This window comes from Somniosus microcephalus, chromosome 24, assembly GCF_052327205.1.
Source record: "Somniosus microcephalus isolate GS21.2 chromosome 24, FLI_Smic_1.0, whole genome shotgun sequence".
In the NCBI taxonomy this organism is placed as follows: domain Eukaryota; kingdom Metazoa; phylum Chordata; class Chondrichthyes; order Squaliformes; family Somniosidae; genus Somniosus; species Somniosus microcephalus.
Genome location: NC_141010.1, coordinates 28,280,250 through 28,298,861, shown reverse-complemented (window position 1 = coordinate 28,298,861; position 18,612 = coordinate 28,280,250).

Sequence of the window (18,612 nt, the reverse complement as noted above, 5' to 3'; positions counted from 1 at the left end):
GTCCCTGCAAACAGCTTTGAAACTGCAAAGCAGTTGCCTCATTAAGTCAAACGGAACTAATGATTTGACCAATTTCATTTCAGTGTAGTAATTTTAAAAAAGCTTAAAAATGAACTTTAAAAAAATTAGTTAGGACAAGACTTTATTTACCTCATTCTACATTTCGAAAGCCGTGACTAGGCAGGTACCAATGCAAGTATCGTTAGTAAAAGTAGCATGAATCAACATTGCATAAATGTAATAATTCCCATTGGATGCTATTGTTAACGTTAGCAATGTTTACAGGAAAAAAGACCTTTGTTTTAGAAAACTGCAACGTACAGGGTGAAAGGATGAAACTGCAGTTCTGTACAGTGAAAATTATGGTTGCAAAGTATATTGAAAAGTTCAGTATGCAAGATCATAAAGTCTTTTTATACATTTCATAGTGTTGCAAAAGCATAGTGTTATAATTCAGATTTACCCATCAGTTTGATGGTAACAACCTGCTAATATAATAGCCATTAAAAGTGTGCTAATTTGCTGCTTTTTTTTTGAGTTGAAAAACGAGAAATGGTCAAAAGTAACAAATCTAGTTAAACCGACAAATGCCTGCTGGGCCTAGTTGTATATATTCAAAGTAATTTTACTTTGATTCTGTATTCCATCCCGACTGCCTGAGGCCACAAGTGATTACAGTACATAAGCTTCATTATTTATAATTCATAAATAGTTTGTGTAGTTTCAGAAAGTTGTCTGTAAAGTTGCTAACAATTATATTGTATGTTTGAAAAAGTTGTATTTGACTTGAATTATTTCAAGGGTCAGTTAGAAAATCTCCCTTATCTGGGAAGAACAAATGGAATACTAGGTAAACTCTGGTTGTGGTTTGTATGTCTAGAGTCAAAGGATGTCTCCTCGAGTTTATCGACCTATAATACATCTAGTGGTGCAGTGATCAGAAATTGTCTAAGCAACAGTAATCGTGACCCTAAGCATCCCCTCCTTAAGTGTCTTGATATGATTTAAGATTGGTGTTGGACCTGCATTAGAACCATATACTAGCAGTATTCACATAGCTGACTGAGCTTAACTCTGCATCATCAGTTCATCATTAAGCAAACCGGGTTTTCTAAACAGATAGGCTGCCCAACGTTTTTCATTGAGGCTACATGTCCACCTAGTCAACACACTGCCTATTTTTTGTTGTCAGATTGATCTAACATTTTTGATTCAGTCTCTGGTAGACCAAGTCCATGGAGGAAAGGTAGCTCTGCTTTAACTTAAAATTATAACCGTGTCGGACTTGAAATTTACACAGTGACAGATGAAGGATCCTCCTCTGCCCATAATACAAAATCTGTTGTCTTCCCATTATAGTAGCCAGCTGTTTCTTAAATTAATCCAGTGACCTCGGCTCAAACACACTTCCTGGTAACCCATTCCATTTGTCCTAAATTTGCCCTTCGCAACTCTGAATCCTTTTGTCCTGCTACCCTGAATTATCTAAAATTTGGGTTTCTTTACTCTGATTTCTGGAATGCCACTTGAGACATCTCTCTCTGAGGCTGAAGAACCTTATCACCTTGTTCCTCATAGCAATTTCCTCTGGCACCATTCAGGGAAAACTGAGGTAAATGTTCTCCACTTTGAAGCATTAGCTCCTTTGTTTTGGAGAGGTAATTAGCTCCAAGTTATATCTCTTTATAATATTGTGAGGCGTATTCATTCTCAGCAAAATTGTGGCTTGCTTCCCAGCCTGTAGCAGCTGCCAGTACATCCTGACTGACATACTCTAGAATTTCTAAAACAGAAAAAAAAAACATGAAAATCCTCAAATGTGATTACTGTCATTGGAGTGCGTTGGTCTGCCTAAGCGAAGAGAAATGTGCTTTAATGTTTTCATTTTCTCCCCATGATATTTTGCCAAGAAATCTTTCTGGCTAGGATGTTGAGCCTGTTTTGACTGTTGGTCCATTGCCATCCATGTCCTTCAATTGTAAAACATAGCTAAGTTGTACTATAAATGAAGTAAAGAATACTTTACTTAGGGTGTGTGGGGGCAGGGAGGGGGTGGGGTAGGGAGTTGTAGTCTTCTACAATTTTTCTTTTATTACTATATGTTTTATAAACAAACAAAATTAATTGAGTTTTGGATTATTTCATTTTACTGACCACAAGAAAATGAAACCAAAACTGCTAATACTGTAATTATATAAAACTAAATCACTCTAAATGCAAACATGCTCAATTATTGAATGAAGAGCCCAATTCTGATGGTGTTGGCAGTACATTTTGAATATAGCCTGTAGACTAAACCTGCGAAAGTCCGTGTATGTTTAATGTCTATTAAAATTGGCAGAAAATGAACATTATTTTCCTGCTTATGGAATGACATGCCCTGTTCGAATGAACATCAACCTTGTGTAGAAATTGTTTGTGACTTGCAGCAAAGCATAACTATCAAATGCTGTGCAAATTGTTTTGGATGCTTGCCATGCATTTCAGTTGATATCTTATTTTCTAGCTAAAACCCAGGTGTGACTTAAGGGCTTTAATGAAGATTTATATTTCCTGTGTTGATTGGTTGGATGAGAAACTTGTCCTTTTTTTTACAGTTTTTAAAAACGAAAGCAAATATTTCAATTTGAAGAAGAATTGTCACTTCATTGTTGACAGACTTTACCTCACTTCAAGTTACAAACTTGAATTCCATGTCCGGTCAGAATTCCATCCTATGGATGAGTGTTTTCTTTCACCTGCTGGCTTGTAATCATTGCTGAGTGAAGCAGCAATCATATAAAAAAACAAATTTGGGTGGGGGGGCGACTGCAGCCCTTGCTTCACAGTGGCAGTAATGAACAGGCCATACTGTGGGAGGTGTTGTACAATGAGTGATCCTAATGAGGAAAAATCAGTTTAGATTTCCAATTGTGCATGCCTGACATTCTTGTGTGGATATCTTGACCGAAGACACGGGCAAATTCACATTGGAGCCATTTTAGCAGCAAGACCAAGCCATTTAAAAGATGTAGATGTTTAGCCAAAACCTAATGAGATTAAATCAATTAAAGTCACAGTTTATCCTTTCCCACCTTGGTGCAAATGGAGCAAAATTGAAGAGACCAGAAATGATTATCTCTGCTGTATTGGTTTTTGCCACAAGGGAATGGCCCAGTGATCCCCAAACTGACTTGTACTGATTCCATCATTCTTTTTCACAACCAATTTGAGGACAATTAGCTACTAATGCTTTCAAACAGATAACATTACAGCCATATCACAATGCAACAGAATGGTGCGGCATCTAAAAGGCATTACTGTTCTTGTTGCTATTGTGACTATAGACTGCTAATTGTGATTAAGGCTATTGAAAAGTTACACTTAGAATTTTATACCAAATGAAATATGCCTGCAAACCATTTTTTTACCATTTTGGTTTCTTTTATCTGAAAGAGGACAGAGGAGTTGACTCTAGTTTAAGGTATGTTTTATCATTGTATACTGATCCAATTGTTTTTTGGAGCATTTGTTTTACTTTGACTTCTGCTATTGCCCTTATTATTTGCAGACTTCATTGCTTTCCATTTTCAGTCTCCCGTTACATCAGGTTTCCATTTACTGCTTGAAATTATAACGGCCAATTGCTAGCCCTTCCCTTTTTCACTTTCTCCCCACTCTCGATTATTGTCTGGTTGAAAACTTAGATTTGCAATTTTGTCTCATGTTCTTATGTAGCAAATATACAAGAATTAGGAGCAGGAGTCGGCCATTTGGCCCTTCGAGCCTGCTCCGCCATTCAATAAGATCATGGCTGATCTTCTACTTCATCAGTTGTTGGTCAGTTATTGAATCTAGTTTTCACAAATCTGTAGGCTTTATCACAATGCCATCGAGAATAGAAGCTATGAAATACCTTCTGATGAATCTCTTTAAAACAAGGTGATTAGAATATTCAATCTACGTAATACACTCCATCTATATTAGACTACTTTTGTCAGAACATTATAGACTAAATCAGGTACTGTATATAACTTCCTTTTTATCAGCTTATTTTCTGTAAAATACTTGTCAAAGTATGTCTGGATTGTGTGTTCAGAGAGTTTTGTTAATACTAATTGCGTACTTTCAGTAGGTTAGATGATAATGTAATAATTTGCTGGCAATTTAATACTCCTGGCAATTTAATACTCCTGGCAGAGGCCACACTCTGCATCAAATGCATCTTTCCGCATGCACCTTTATTCGATAGATTACATTTTTAAAGCCATAACTGGTCCATCACTAAATCAAGTTATTAAGCACCATAAAACAACTTACTAAACCGCTTCCCTGTGTGTGTGTGTATCACTGTGTTGGTAATAGTGATCTGTAGTCACATACTTCCCATTGAAATTTTGTGAAATATTCAACTGATAAAAGTAAAATTGAGTTTGGATTTCAGGAACATTCAAATTGTAGTCGCACACTTGCTGTAAATTGGTTTTATTGTATTATGCCATCATTACACCTTCAGGCAAAAATGGAGCTGTTATAACATTATTTGATTAGCAACATGGAGTGAAGACCTCCTATGACCTCAGCAATAATGAATGTTATATAGTGGATTCCTGTTTCCTGCTTTCATAGATCAGGATCGAATAAATTGATTATATATAATAGCAGTAGGAATAATCAGACTTGGGTAGCTAAAGATGTAAAATTTTAGTCACTTTTTTTTAGATTCTATTGTCCTGGTCACTCGTCCAGTGCTCTAATGCATTTTATCTGCCAAGACCTTGTGAATTTTGTTCAATCTAAAGAGGTAGAATAGTGGCATTTGCTGCTGCTAATGTAGATCCGGCTGTAGGGCTATCTTGAGAGGTTATGAGAGCACCTATCCTATAGTGATCAGTCCTATCATAAGTAATTATTGATTGTCAACTGCCAAATGTTGGCATATTTCTTGATATAACTGAACTGCTGAGTGTAGCAATATGTACAATGGGAAGAACAAATTTATCCAATTATAATATGTAGATTGAAATGTATATTCCAACACTGGCTAAGAATTTACCCCTCCTCATGAACAAATTTGACCAACTTGTCTGCAATTATTTGAGCATAGCCGTCATGGTTCAGATTCTTAAAACCAATTTCAGAAATTACATGTTTCTGCAGTGAGATTTTGTAGCTCAATAATAGTACTTTAAGCATCTTCATTAACAAATTTTAGGAATAATGGATGAATTTGTGACTTTGTAATCTAGCCAAATCTGGCGGCTACTTTTAAAATGTAGCTTACTGACACTGACTCAAAGGAGATCTCTTTCATAAACTCTCCCAAGTTTGGAAGGCAGGATTTGTAAGGTGGGATCATCACCGATAAATTAAAATCTATGTTTCTTCCACAGTCTTTGATTTTAAGCTTGTAAAATACTGGCCTGGTTGCCTAGAAATGATGACAATGTAAGCACGATTAATCAACTAATCTTGCTCAATATCCTGAATGCAATGTGAATTGCCTTTTCAATTAAAAGTTTTACAATTTTTGGTTTCACCCAAAGGAGATTATTTCTGATCCGGAAGAACTGTAGCACAATGTAGCTGAAAATAACATCATTGTGTATACCACAAGGTCACAGAACATACTCTGCATGAATAGATTTCTAAGCAACTGAGTTATATGGGAAGTGAACTATATGCTTGTTTGAGACCTTAAAAAGTCAGTGATTGATAACTCCATTGTAAAATCGGGCTCTTTACCTTTAATTTAATTCAAGGTGTAATGGAGTTTCGGGATAGGGTGTCTTTTTTAAATGTGTATCCCCATGTGCCAATTAAGAGGAAAAGTGAATGGTACTGCATGGAGCACTGAACAGAATTAGCCTCCCGGGTTACAAGGTGGATTAATTCTTAAAACAAGCTGCAGACAAATGAACTTCTTGGAAGGGCTATTGGATACTTGCTCAGAGTTTTAAAATAATTTTACATTATCAGCCCAGTAAGTTGGGGCTTGTCGCTGACCACCTGGACCATGAATTTAAGTAAAAGGTGATTAACATGGGCTGCCTATTCTTTTCTCCTTCATTAGCGCCTTTCTAGTCTGTTGTGACCATCCTATGGAGCAGGTGAATTTTTTTTCGGGATTTAATCCCTAAGGAAAAAGTCCTAGAACTTTAAGTTTAAATTCTAGTAGAAACCCCAGATGATGCATCGCTTCCTATGTAACTTTGTATTGGAAATCTTTAAGGGTTATCTTTATAGTACTGAATAGTTCCAAGAGATTCCACCTTTAAATATTCAGAGCTGGGTCTGCAGTTCTTACCCTTTTCCTTATCTAACTGCATTTATGTCTAGAAAGTTGAATTTAGTAGATTTTAATTTTGCAATAGAGATAAACTGCAATTGTATGGAGTCGTACCATTTCATTTTGGCGGAGGGCGGGTTGGAGTCAGAAAGGTTGGCATTCCTTTTTTGTTCCTCTCACGCACGCACTCATACTCCCAAACAAAAGAGGTGTTGAACAGCGATTTGTCAGTAAAAGTGTTACAAGAACACTACATCTAAAAACTCTGGAGTTACTCTTGATCCCGTTCACATTATTACCAACTACAGACTGACACTAAAAAAGCCTTATTCGCATCACTTCTAGGGTTGCCAATTCTGGTTGGATGTATTTCTGGATGTGTCACCACCTGACCTCCCTCCAACCAACCCGCCCTGTCAAGCAGTCTTTTTTTCCCCACCAGCTTCAATATTTTTATAATTCATAACAAAGAAAATGAAAAGAACACTTTTTTTAATGCTCTTATGATTTTTCTTCTGGGTTGCTTGCAGCTGTAGATTAATCTTTAATCCCTGGAGACTCCAGGGCAATCCAGGAGGGTTGGTAACCCTGATCATATCTCAGTCTTGACACTCTAAGGCTAATTCAGTGATACTCCTCAGGTCGGGAAAGCCCTTGGCAATATGGAAACAGCAGTACAGGATATTGTAGATAATAAATCCAGGTGGTGATCTATGCAAATTTTCTTTCACAAATATAAAGAACTTCCTACTGAACGTATTTCTCAATTTGCAACCCTTAAGACCGCATTAGCAGTACCTCTGTAGATCTTTAAGCGACTGGATATGTTTAAAATCTCGGATAACTATTCTGATCTCTTGTAGAGTTGCTGATGTTCCGTGTTTATCATGAAAAGCCATTACAGTGTATGCCTTGTATAATATTTAAATAATTTCACCAGAATTCAGATATGTGAATGTTCAGAGGTAGTTTTTTTTTTTAATATGTCTGTTTAAACCTCAATTATCAAATTTATTGACTACTTATCCTGCTGTTCTCATGAGGTGTGAACAGGCTGCTGTCGGTTCATTTGGTACACCGAAACAAGGATTATTTTTAAGAGCTGAAATAATCCCATGTAAAACAGAACTTTAGCCCACTTGGATTCTTTGAACCAGCAATACATACGCAGGACAACTTTTTTTAATCTCTTAGCTGAAGTACTGACTTAAATTTGGCGTATCATCTTCCAGCCTGCTCTGAGAATTGCTGCATGGCCATCGCACTGGCTGCCACTGTCCCATCTGCAGAGCCATCACACTAGTTGTCATTGTCCTATTGCACTGGCTGCCACTGTCCTAGCTGCAGCGCCATTGCACTGGCTGCCACTGTCCCAGCTGCAGTGCCACGGCACTGGCTGCCACTGTCCCAGCTGCAGCACCACTGCACTGGCTGCCACTGTCCCTGCTGCAATGCAAACCTTTCCTTTTGGTTAAAGCTGATCATTGTACCAGCTGCTCAACTGTTGACAAAATGATATAATTGCAGGTTTATTTTGTTTACTAACCCAGGAGCTGGCTGAGGGTGCCCTTTTTACATGCTATATCAAATCTTGTTGATTACAAGCTTACTAAAAGGCACGATAAATGTGGAAGTTTATATTTAGATTTCCAAAAGAACTCATGATCGCTCCTATGTATTGCAGTTAAAGGGAGTCTACTTTTTTGTTTTTTGCACATGACTAGTTCTCAACCTGTGTAATAGTGAAAATTTAAGATTGCATCATGGACATGAATGAAGGGGCAGAGGAGGAAAGGGTTCTGCAGTAATGCTGTATTTAGAAAACATGTATGTCATGAAATGGAGACTTAAAACAACATATTAAAGCACCAAAAAACAAATGCAAAATTCTGTGAACTAGGAAAGTCTGTTTTCTCTCTATTTAAACCGATAGCCTTATATATTAACATACCACATTTACCTCACAATAGCAGTTTTTGTAGAAAGTGTTTCATTGTGCATATTTTTTTTACAAGTTTGTAAGGAAACTGTTTACTTCAAGTCATTATGTGAAATATATTTGTATTATGTAAGGACCCTTCTGTTATCATTGATGAACAGTGTATCCTTATTTGCTTCACACTTGATCCAAATTATGTAACGGATTATGACATTTACCTTTTTTTCCTTTTGTATAGATCATTAAATATTTCATGTGAACTTTATTAATGGTCAACTTAGTGTGTGTGGTGCACCATTTCTGACATCAATAAAATGTTCCTGCCAACCTAACACTTGATTTTTTAAATTTTATTTTGAAGTTCAGTGCTCAAGCACAGGACATTGTGACTTCTAGCTTGGTGTGTGTATGCAATTTTTAAAGTAAATGGAAATGTCTTAAACAGTAACTGCAGACCCAGCTTGATATGCCAACCACCCCCCTTCATAGATCCACAACTCACTCCGACCTCCTGTTGCACAGTTGCGCCCGAACACGGGCAGTCCAGGCAATGTGCTCAGCGGACATCTTTGAGAGATCAATGTATGAAGTACCACATGGACACAATGCAAATTGAACCTAAAGTGTAAATTGTGTTTGGGGGAGGGGGAGAAAGACTCCAAACGCATTTCTTGCAATAGTGGCCTGCGAGTGAACAAGAAGCCTGATTTTTATGTCAACTTTCAAAAAAAATTACAGTATTAAAAATTGTCAGTTTTAATAGAGCACTGTTTTTATGTTGTCGACGGTTGTCACACCACTCCAGCAGATTTTATATGTTGTACATTTTCTGCGGAACAAGAACAACGAAGTATGCTGATTTAATATAATGGATATATAAACTGTTTCTGCGCAATTGCAAATTAAGGATAGCCCATATTAAACCATCAGATTTGTTCACTGAGGTGAGGGGATATCAAATAAGGCACAAACATGTGTTGTGCTGAACATTTCCAGCAAATCAGTCAACCTCTGTAAAGGGAAAGCCCGTTTAACATTTTATTTGTATATACCATTCAGAAGACTACAGTTGTCCGTGTTCTACTAACAAGTGGGATAAATGCTCTTTCTATGTTCAATGGCTTATCATTGAGCATTGTATTTAGATTTGTCTTGACAGGATGTTTCAGGGCAAAGCAGTTGAGAGAAGAGAAGAAAGTTGGTATTTGTACTGTGTCCCTGTGGAGCTTGTACATACAAAGCTTGCCACAGTGATGTCGATGTAGGTTGGGCCCCACTGCTCATGCTGGAACTGCTCCTGTTGGTTCACTGGCTGAGCGCCCATAACTACTTCAGGTGCTTTTTCCGGTTGGTTCATGCTGTAGCCAACATATGGGGCAGGGGTGAACTCCCCCTGAGCTTTGACATTGGCCTAAAGCCTCCAGGTGCACTCAAACACACTAGAACTGGGAAGGGCTTTGATTGTAGCCACCTCACAGACAAAGATAGAATCTCGGGGGGGGGGGGAAGCTATTTTTTCAATTATTTTTCTACCGCTGACAGTAACATCAATGATCTGAAGGGTTCTCTTTGTAGGGAAAAGTGCACCAAGGCACACAAAATGTGAGAGACATTACCTTCACCTTTTTTTCTGCAGCCTGACTGTCACCTAATTGGATGGTGAGCATTGCAGATAAAAGATTTTATACACTGCTGAGTCCCATTTGCTATCTTTGCTGGTCCTTTACTTTTTCCAACTGCCACATAAGTCTCACCAAAAGTTGAGACTGAAACCACTTTTGAGCCCCAAAAGGTCATCGACCTGAAACGTTAACTCTCTCTCTCCACAGATGCTGCCTGACCTGCTGAGTATTTCCAGTTTTATCTCCTGTATCAGTTAATGGTTTGACCATGTATAATTTGATTTGCACCCAGGACAAAGCTGCTGCATCCTGGGACCAAAATGGTGGCCTGTGGATGATCTTTCAGGAAGGGTTTCACTAGATTTGTTGATGTTTCATTATGAAATTACTTCCTTGCCCTGATCAATATTAACTCCAGCCACTGGGTGCTGCTGTAGAGCTAGAAATATTGTGCCACTGGACAAAATAAACAGCTCGGCTCATTTTTGAGTGGGAGGGAATATCCAATATTTAATCGCTGCTTCTCTCGCATGTGCGCGCACACACACACATTACAGTTTGGTAGGAGGATTATCACATGATGTAGGCTTGGATTAGTTGATGGCACTTGCCTCTTGAGTCAGGTCATGGGGCCTGAATTTGCACCTACCTTCTGCCTCTGGATCCACGGAGACTCGCGCTCCTGGGTCTCTGTGCGTAGACACGTGTAGAGGCCCGTGTATCCCAAGGGCGCAGGCGGTTCACGTGGGCCAGCCTAACCAATGAAAGAAGGGGATTCCCATTCATGGTTATGGGGATTCCATATGTACAGAATCTCTAAGCAGGAATGGGGATCACATTAAAAAAAAATTTACATACCCAATAAATTAAAAAAATTATTTAAAATTAATTAATTAGACATTTAAAACTTTATTTTTTGAAAAATAAATTTAAATTTTTTTATGGGGCTAAAAATAACTTGTTTTACATGTGTTTAATGCTTAAATAATTGAAGAAAAATTATTTTTATATTTGTTTAAACTCTTGCGCTCTTACCAGGCGTAAGAATTTCACGGGCATTCGCTGGGCAGTACTCCGCCCACAGATGTCCATTTCCCGGGGATGGCTACGATCACAGGTTCCAGGTTTTCGTGCATGCGCTTCACACGCGAAAACGAGGAATTTGCGTGGCCCTAACGGACGCGCCCACACCGGAAAATACAGGCCATTGTTTTCCTGCCCCACACTAAAACTTGAGTGCATCATCCAGGCTTACAGCCCAGTGCAGTACTGTGGGAATGCTTCTTTGAATGCGAGGGCTAACTGAGGTCCTGTCGATCTGGTGAACGCTACAGACCCCCATGGCATTATTGATAAAGGTGCAGAGCGTTCCCTGCCTTATCCAATATCATCCCCAAAAGACAGCTCATTCTGCCACTCGCCTGTGTGTGGGAGGTTGTTGGGCCACATGCTACTACACTTGCCAACATCAATGACCCAGCTGTGGTTCACTGCAAGCCCTTCAGGACATTTCAACGTGAAAAGATATGAATACAAGTATATTTTAGCCACAAACAGTATTCAGGTAAATAATTCAGAAACACTCTGTTTTAAACCAAGGTTTGGTATTGTCTTTCCTATTATCAGAAAAAGATCAAAAACATGCAGAGAACTGCATGGATTATCTCAATATTGACAGAACCATCTTAATTTCCCAATAAGTTACTTCCTGACCTCAAAAGAACCAGCTGCTATACTTGCTATTGATACTGTTCCTCCATTAGTACTTAAATGGTGTGTACTAATGATGTATTTTGAGTAGAGGATTATTGTCACTTTTCTTTGTAAAAGTTCAAAATGCATTGATTTTCCACTTTATATTCAGTTCATTTTAGAAATTCACTCAGCTGTTGGAAGTGACATTAAGCTGAATAAAGTCTAGAGTGTATGTACAGTGTGGTTCAGTGCAGGCACATTGTGTCTCTTCCACCTGCTTGGTTTTGAAACATTAAAACGTTGTCAAGGTAGAATTTCTTTCTGTTAACTAGTCGCATCATGGGTCTCAACTGTTTTGATCATGTTTTTTTCCAATCTTCATTTTCCAGCCAAGTTTTCCTCGTCCAAAGTATAGACTCCTTGCTCCATGGGTGCTCATGGTATCTCACCATTCATGTGGAGCCTTAATAGTGTGTGTCAAAAGGCTATTTGGCACAGAGGGATCACAGTTGAACCAAACAAAAGCAAAATACTGTGGATGCTGGAATTCTAAAATAAAAACAGAAAATGCTGGAAACGCTCAGCGGGTCAGGCAGCATTTGTGGAAAGAGAAACAGAGTTAACGTTTCAGGTCGATGATCTTCCATCAAGGGACCTGTAATTTTATTATAGCTGAACCAAATCCTTGTTCTCCTGTGCATTTCAGGCAGGGGGCAACGGATAGTAGTCAGGAACAGGAACTGTGGCCAGTTTCCCACTCCCTAATATAAGGATACTGAAGCCAATCATAGCATCTCTACTGCAGTCTTAGCTGACTCAGTACCAGGGATTTAACTTTGGACCTTTCTGGTCTGCATTGCTCAGCTACTCACTGGATTAACTCATTGTGCTACTGGGCAAGCTACTGTTTCAAAATAAAACCAGGGAATAGTTAAAATGCTAGAGGATTGGAAAGGATTCGGAAAGATGAGCCTCTTTTGTCTTTAGGCTGAGACTTAAAGCGAGGCTTTAAGGTGGACATAAAAGATCCCATGGCACTATTTTGAAGAAGAGCAGGGGAGTTATCCGCGGTGTCCTGGCCAATATTTATCCCTCAACCAACATCACTAAAACAGATTATCTGATCATTATCACATTGCTGTTTGTTGGAGCTTGCTGTGCGCAAATTGGCAGCCACATTTCCTACATTACAACAGTGACTACACTTCAAGAAGTACTTCATTGACTGTAAAGCGTTTTGGGATGTCCTGTGGTCATGAAAGGCACTTTAGAAATGCAAGTCTTTCTTTTCTTATGATTCACACAGATGTTTTTAGTATGGGGGAGTTTCGCTCAGTGGGCAAGGGAGCAATGAATCTACGGAAGCGGATGGTTTGCTGCAATTCTTAATCAGATCAGTAAGGAGCACATTTGGTAATGGTTCTGTGGAGACTGTCACAGTCCAGATCTTGTCACTAGAAAAGGATACCACGAAGGTGAATATGAGGTACTAACAGCAGAGGTTTGAGAGAAAATAGTGGGGGGGGGGGGCGGAGAAATCAGGTTTGTTCTTATACCAACCCACCCCACCCCGCTCTGAAAAAAAACTATAAAGTGAAAGATTGTTACTTGTGTTTTTTTGTTAGCATGGGAGGATGAGAGTGGTAGATTAATTGGTAAATTGGCACATTTTACAATTGTAACAGATACCTTCAAATATTTTGTGAGATTAAGAAGCATAACGTGATCAGTGTAAAATGGGAATATCAAAGAAGTTCATCCCAGTTTAATGAATTATTTCTGACTGAATCTTTCATTTCAGTTTAAATGAAACCCAATCTTTTATGATCTCAGTCACTTTGCATTTGACTTCAGGATTTTATTAGGTTCTTGAATAATGCAAAACCTAGTGCATTCGAAATAAACCCAACATCAATATAAAGACAATTTCATATTAAAAATATTACTGTAAGGGGGCACATAATGTCATTGTTATGAGACTTGAAGCAAATATTGTTTAGTGTCTACAATCTGCCATAGGCTTCTTATTTTGACAAGTTTCAGTCTGTCACTGATATAATAAAGCTGAGAATTCGACCTGACTAGATTTAACATTGCATCCAGTAATAAAATTTGAAATCAAAGAAAGAACGAACTTGCATTTATAAAGCGCCTTTCATGACTTTAGGACATCCCAAAAGACTTTATAGCCAATTAAATACTTTTAAAGTGTAATCATTGTTATAATGTAGGGAAGCAGTGTAGCCAATTTGCACACAAACAGCAATGAACTAATGACCAGATAATCCATTTTAGTGATGTTGGTTGAAGGATAAATGTTGGCTAGTACACAGACATGATAATAATGTCTTTGTTTATACCTTGCTAAAATAACCAGCTTCATGGTTTGTGATCTAATGGTGTAGGTAAATTTATTTGACATTTTTGATTGTCTTTCCCTGAAAGAAGGTGGTAGCATCACTAGGAAGAACTGTACCTTCAACTTACTCTCTCACCTGTACTTGAATGGAGGGACTTGTTTGTTAAAATATTCTTGAGGGGAAAAACCTGATGTAAAAAGGAGTCTCACACATCAAGGAACTTTAAAGTAAGCTTTAAGCAACTTATAATTATACTATAATACAAGAGCGGTCTTCACCATGCCTCTAGGAGAAGCCCTTTTACCATACTGAGCAGTTCAGTATTTATACTAGTCCAAACACAGGAAGTGATGTATGCACAGGAAGTGATGTATGCACAGAGTTCACAGTTCACAAGACGTGATGTGCACATAACTTCATCCGGAAGTTATTTATTATTATTACAAAACCTATTGCTGTATTTCTCCCATATTCTTGATGCTAGTGCCATGTTGTCTTGTGCCAAAACAAAAGCTTTAAGGGTATTTATATTTTCATAGACTATACCATGTGCCAAGTCCAGCTGAGGGCAGAGGGCCACATGAGCTGCTGCCAAGCTCTGCCAGTGCTGCTTGATAATTGCCCAGTGAGAGGCACACAAGAGCAGCCAAGGGATACCCCTGCCTCCAACTCTCCCTCACTCTCGATGAGGAGTTGCCAAGCCTCCACACCACAGCATGGCTGAGATTAATAACTTATCACTTGGGGAATTGCAGTCATGAATCTATAACCGGGACCTTGGGTTGAGAGTGCTCTAATGTGCTAAGTCACTGCGCCATTCACAACATCTGTTTCAATAGTAAGGAATGAAACAATGCAGAAAACATTCCATTCATTATGTGTGGCCTGGCAAAATATTTCCCCAGTTACTATATCAGTTACTTAGCAAAATGTCCAAACATCATGTGATAAGCTTTCTGTGCTTCTCTAGACTTAAAAACATTCTTACAAAGTCAGAAAACTGAGAAATACAGCGAGGATACCTAATGAGTTACTGGATGAATATTACATTTTTATTTCCATTCATATCACTGACTCATCACTAAGTGATCGAGTCTCCTCACTGGTTGAAATAATAACCATTTCACAAGGAAAACTGCATATCCTTTATTTCATAAGTCACATTCATTTGTCATTATTCAGGGACTTTTGACTTAATATCTGTACAATGTCTGTGGCATTGTGCGATTTTATATTAATCCATGATCATATCATAGCATCATACCCAAACACAGCTTCTTTATTTTATCTGTTAGAGTTTGTTTTAAACTTCCTGTGGTAATTGTTTGGGTATTTTTTTTCTTTCTCTGACTCCATATTATATCCTCTTTGGGAGAGTTTGACACCTCAGTGGATGTCATCAATGCCACTCCTAGGTGGCTGATGGCCATTTCCTTTGATTACTTCAGTACTTAATACAACTGTGATTTGAACACAGTAAATATAAATAGAGTAAAGCCCTGTATTAATAGCTCCTTAGTAATTGTTAATTGTCTACCTTTAACCACTGTTTAATCAAAACAGGATGGGGATTGGAACCACTCCTGGATGTACTGTAAGTGCATTGTTATACTACCAGTTTGAGAATGGTACATACAGTGTACTGAGTTTTCACAGACCCTGGTTTTTGTACCAGTTCCACAGCTCCCTTTGACCTGGTTGTGCAGCCTTGCTTGGGTGTGCCAGCATCACTCACCAGAATCTGAATGTCATTTTAATTTTAAACTTTACAAAGAGCCAACCCACGCTCCTGATCTTTGGTCATCCAGTGTGGAGGGGAGCGGGCAGATCGAGGGACCTCCTCGCAGGACGTCTCCTGGGCATCGCCAAAGTGGCCATTAACTGGTCCAGGCAGGGGGCGGTCGAGAGGGACATTCGGCCCGACTGCCTGCCTCTCTTCCGCGGCCATTTACGCGCGCGGATGGCCCTGGAGATGGAGCACGCGGTGTCCGCCGGCACACGCGAGGCCTTCCGCGACTGGTGGGCACCGCAGGGACTGGAGTGCATCATCACCCCCAGCAACCAAGTTTTAATTTAAGTTAAGTTTCATTTAAGGGTTTTTTAAGTTAGTTTATTTGTTTATTGTCCCCACAAAAAAAGGGTACAAAGAGCCAATATGGGAATGAGCTCTTTGCTAACATTCAGAAGATCAGAAATGAACTTCAAAGAAATCGAAGGACTGTTTAAGGATGTACTTTGCACTTGTTGCATTGAAGCTGCAGCTGGTGTGAAGTTGAAGTGGTGGCAGATGACCTTTTGGAGCTGATTTCACACCACTGAGCTAAATCAGTTTTAGAGGACTTCATATCTGAATTACACTACGCACAATGCAATATTCAAACTCCAACATGGCAAGAGAGCCCCAGGTGGGCAGAGCAAATGCTTCAAGGACACCCTCAAAGCCTCCTTGAAAAAGTGCAACATCCCCACCGACACCTGGGAAAAGACCACTCAAAGAGGAGGAGAAGCATCCGGGAAGGCGCTGAACACCTTGGCCTAGAAATTCACTTTGGGGCGGCCAGCTCGCTCGCGCCCAAAAGTTAGCGCTGGGCGGGGAGCCATTAGCGATCATCAGATATTCAGTGTTTGCGCCCCAATTCGGAACTGGGCGCTATACCAGGGTGTGCCCGCCTCCGCTTGGGGCGCTGACACTGAATTTCAGCGCTCTTGGCGCCGCTGCGCCAGCCGCTGCGGAGCGGCAGGCTGCGGTACTGCAGGCCTCCTCCTTCTCTTAAGGGGGAGCTGCCTGCAACGGGGAGATCGCCGCTGGAGAGTGCCGGCAAATGAGCCCGGCACCACGGAGAAGTGCCGGGTTCGCGGAAAGCAGCTGGCAATGCCGGGGGGGGTGGTGGAGGAGGGCGGGGAAGGAGGTGCGGGCAGGCAGCCGCCAAAAAAGCGGCCGGCCGCACCTTCCCCTTTAAAGCGCCCCACTAAGGCTACAGCACGGCCCCGTTTTCTGGTCGCTGTTTGCGGCCGCTTCGGAGGAGGCGGCCGCTACTAAATATGGGGATCGGGCCGGTTTCGGGGCGGAACCGGGGCACTGCGCACACTGATGACGTCATCAGTGCCGGCGCAGCGCTAACGGCTACCGCCGCCAATACCGCTGCGCTGAATATCAGCGCAAACTCATTTTTGGCGCAGAAGCCCTCTTTAGGCGGTAACTGGCCGCAAAACTGGCAGCGCCTTAATGGATTTCTAGGCCCTTGAGTCTCTTCGCCGGGAGCAAGCAGAAGCCAAGCACAAACAGCAGAAAGAGCACACGTCAACCCAAGCACCCAACCCACCCGCCCCTTCAACCACCGTCCGCCCCACCTGTGACAGAGACTGTAGGCCCCGCATTGGACTCATCAGTCACCTGCAAACTCATTTTTAGTGTGGAAGCAAGTCATCCTCGGTTCCGAGGGACTGCCCAAGAAGATTCGTGGCATTCTATCTTGACGTAAGATGTGAATTATAACTGTCTGATTGGAGTTGGTCTAAAGAATGCCAACTGGGCAATTACCAACAGTCAATGCTTTGGTAAGAATAGATTTGTTGCTATTTTATTTTTTGTTTTAAATACAAAACATAGACTTTAAGAAAAACATTGTAAATCTATTGGTACAGCTTTAAAACTGAAGATGTTATATTTTGATAAGGCTGAACCCTGACTTTAATATATTGAAAAAGAGACATTGACAATAAAGTGAATTTAACGTTATGGGCCTCTGGTAACAGGTCAAACACAGAAACATAGAAGATAGGAGCAGGAGTAGGCCATTTGGCCCCTCGAGCCTGCTCCGCCATTTAATGAGATCATGGCTGATCATCCAAATTCAGTACCCTGTCCCTGCTTTCTCCCCATATCCCTTGATCCCTTTAGCCTTAATATATTTAACTCCTACTTGAATATATTTAATGAATTGGCCTCAACTGCCTTCTGTGGCAGAGAATTCCACAGGTTCACCACTCTCTGGGTGAAGAAATTCCTCCTCATCTCTGTCCTAAATGGCTTATCCCTTATCTTTAGACTGTGACCCCTGATTCTGGACTCCCCCGCCATCGGGAACATCCTTCCTGCATCTAGTCTGTCTAGTCCTGTTAGATTTTTATAAGTTTCAATGAGATCCCCTCTCATTCTTCTAAACTCCAGCGAGTATAAGCCCAATTGACCCAATCTCTCCTCATACGTCATTCCTGCCATCCCAGGTATACCAGATGGGGATCCCTTATCAGTTTAAAGTAAATTACTGATATAAAGAATACCTGTGTCTCTTTGTTTTATACTAATCCCTGACAGGACAAAGCAATCTATAGTTAAAGATTACCCAGCAAGGGTGAAAACTGCAAATGGATTTGTAGTTGGAGCCAGAAAAGTCTTTGTGTTTCTGATTTATCCCTTCCTTTTAAAGTTATTCAGATAAAACCAAATCCAGACTACAGTAACTTGTCTGTTTTCCCAGTAACTGTTTCAACACATCCAACAAATGTGGTGTTTTCTGTTATCTGAGAATGTTCTATATATTCTGTTGGGTTGTGGAGAGGGATTTGCACATTGTTTGGATATGTTATGTCCCATTAAAGGGTAAATTAATTATCATTTTGTTTGTTCTGCTTTAGTCAAGCATTTCCCACAGGTTTTGTGGGGTAGGGTTAGATTCATTGTGATGTTTCACAGTAAAATCTTTTGCTGTGAGCAAAAATTACTTT